The sequence below is a fragment of the Neophocaena asiaeorientalis genome, unplaced genomic scaffold (assembly GCF_003031525.2).
Source record: "Neophocaena asiaeorientalis asiaeorientalis breed wild unplaced genomic scaffold, Neophocaena_asiaeorientalis_V1.1 scaffold264, whole genome shotgun sequence".
NCBI classification, from domain to species: domain Eukaryota; kingdom Metazoa; phylum Chordata; class Mammalia; order Artiodactyla; family Phocoenidae; genus Neophocaena; species Neophocaena asiaeorientalis.
Genome location: NW_020185332.1, coordinates 2,137,765 through 2,140,368, shown reverse-complemented (window position 1 = coordinate 2,140,368; position 2,604 = coordinate 2,137,765).

Below are 2,604 nucleotides of genomic sequence, written 5' to 3'. Positions count from 1 at the left end.
CGGGGTGGGGGGGGGGGGGGGGGGGGGGGGGGGCAGGGAGAGGGGAGAAGGAAAGGCATGTGACGTAGAGGGACAGGGCATGGACAAGGGCATGGAGGTGTGACAGTGCATGGCTTGTTTGGGGGTGTCAGGTAACTCTTCGTGGCTGGGGAGCGGCAGGGACGGAGGGGAGGGCCTCGCATGCCAGGCTAAAGGCTCTTTGGGTTTCCTGCCGAGCTGTGCAGGCACAAGGCATCCTCTCAGCAGTGCGGTCATGCAGAGAGGGGAGGGGAGCTCACACTGGGGGAGCCCACACGGGGAGGAAGGCGGGAGGCTGTCAGGCCCAGAGGAAGCCGGGTAAATTTCCTGCCCTAGAGCCTGAGCTCAGGCAGTGGTGGGCCTGTGCCTTGCAGGGCTGCTGTCCCTCCATCAGAGCCTTGGAGCCTGGCTCCGCTGTGTCCCCCAGGGCTCCTTTCCTCTGCCGTTCTCTGAGTGCCTTCTCTGTGCCAGCGCCTTTGCATACTCTATTCCCTTTAATTCGCACAGCCACCTGCAAGGTGAGTATCACCCCCATTTCATGGGGGAGGAAACAGGTGTAGAGAGGTTAGGGGACTTGACCCAGATCACACAGCTTCTCTGGGTGACCTCATGGGGCCTCCACCATCATCCTTCAACAAAGGGATCCTCTCTGAGCCCTGCTTTTAGTCAGGGCAATGACAGCCTTCTTCCTTCAGTGAAAAGGGGACTCTGAGGCCAACCTAACTGTAACTCATCTGCCTCCCAGGCACCCGCAGTGCAGACTCAGATGTTCAATCCAGAGAGCCCCTTAGAGATCATTTTGTCCATTCTGCATATTACAGATGGGGTAACTGAGGCTCAGAAAGGAACAGACTTGCTTGGAGTCCCACAAATGGCCCTAGAGGTGACTGGCCAGCCTCTTTTGAACAAGAGTCTCTCACTGGAGCTCTAGCCCAGCTGAGAAGTTGAGCAATGAGGGACAAGTGGGTTAGAGCACAGATCTGGCGGGGAGTGGTGGCTTGTGGGACAGGGGATGGCTTGGGGCTTCTTGGAGATCAGAGCCCAAATGCACTCAGCCCCTTCATCCCACTCGGCTCACTTCAGACAGATGCCCCCTCTCAGGAACTTTACTGCCATCTGCCTGAAAAGTGTGCCAATAACTGAAAATTTTGGTGACTTTGACGTGACTGTGTCCCCTAGAGTTGTGCAGTGCACAACTTGTACAACTGTGAGTGGCTGCCCAGCCCTGAAAATGGAGTGAGTTCTCTGGCACCTCTTCCCACTTCTCTATCCCCTCTATGCCCTCTCTTCTTTCCCTTACCCCTTCCCACAGAGCCAGGGAGCAGGGGGCCATGTCCCACCACGGTGGGAGAGGGAAGGAAGGACAGAGACAAGGGAGGAGGAAGGAGAGTAAGGCGGGCAGCAGAGGGAAAGGGCAGGACTCATTTCTGCTCTCAGAAACTGAAACCAAAAGTCCTGGCAGGAGTCAACGTGAACAGCAGATCTGCAGCAAGAGGCTAAGATTGCAAAGTGGCACTGAAAGAGCACAGCCTTCATATCTGACTGGTCAGAGACTCCCTAGCTGCAACCTTGGTGTCACCTAGACCAGACCTTGCCCTTCATGCTGACAAGAAGTGTGCAAGGACAGAGGCTCTTTTCTCTGAGGATTCAAAAGGCCCCTCCAGACATTACGGTGCCTAGCACGGGGGTTAGGATCTTTGCTGAAAGGGGGAAGGGGCACTCCTCAAGCCATGGAGTCACCTAATGCCCCAAGACTGGGTGACCCTTAGCCTTGGCTGGTGTTAGTGTCTTTTGTGGACAGGCACACATCCACGAAGCGGGAACAGCTGGCATCTCTGTGCCTGGAATAATGGGGACTCTATTTCCCCAAGTCGAACTCAGGACATGTGAAGTCACATGGAGTTTTGTGACCCATCTAGCCGTGAGAAGTTATTTAGATGCCACAATATTGGATTCTTTGGGGCTCTTGATGCTTTATTCCAACAGTGGGATGGAATATTTGAAACTTGGATTGTCTTTAAAAATTCAGGTTGTATGTTTACCATTTCTTATGACCTTTGTGATTCAGTGAGCCAGTCCTGTATCAGGGACCCAGGTGTCACCCCTCCACAGAGGTTTCTGGATCCTTTATGTAGGATACTGTTCCCAGAGTGCTGTGGCTCTCGGCTTCAGAATGGGCAGCCTCTTTTGGGCTTGTGTTTAATTAATCTTTGTATCTCCCATTATGACAGGAGCCTCCGCTCCCCTTGGGGGTTCTCAGAGTGTAAGCTCCTGGCTTCTCCATTTGTGAGCTGACACCTACTCTGTGCTGGCCGTATAGAGGCAGGGAAGAAGGGGACAAGTGCAGGGGCAGGCACAGGGGAATTGGGCTCCACCATTTCCCAGCGCTGTGGCCTTGGACAAGTTCCATTCCTCTCTGAGCCTCAGTTTCTTCATCTGGAGATGAGGACAACTTAAACAGCTGACTTTTCTTGAGTACATACTATGGGTCAGGCACTGTGTTAGGCATATTATAGGTAGTGACTTATTCAGAAAGTACTTACAAGGGCTTCCAATGTGCAAGGGACACCACGAGGTCAGCTGAGG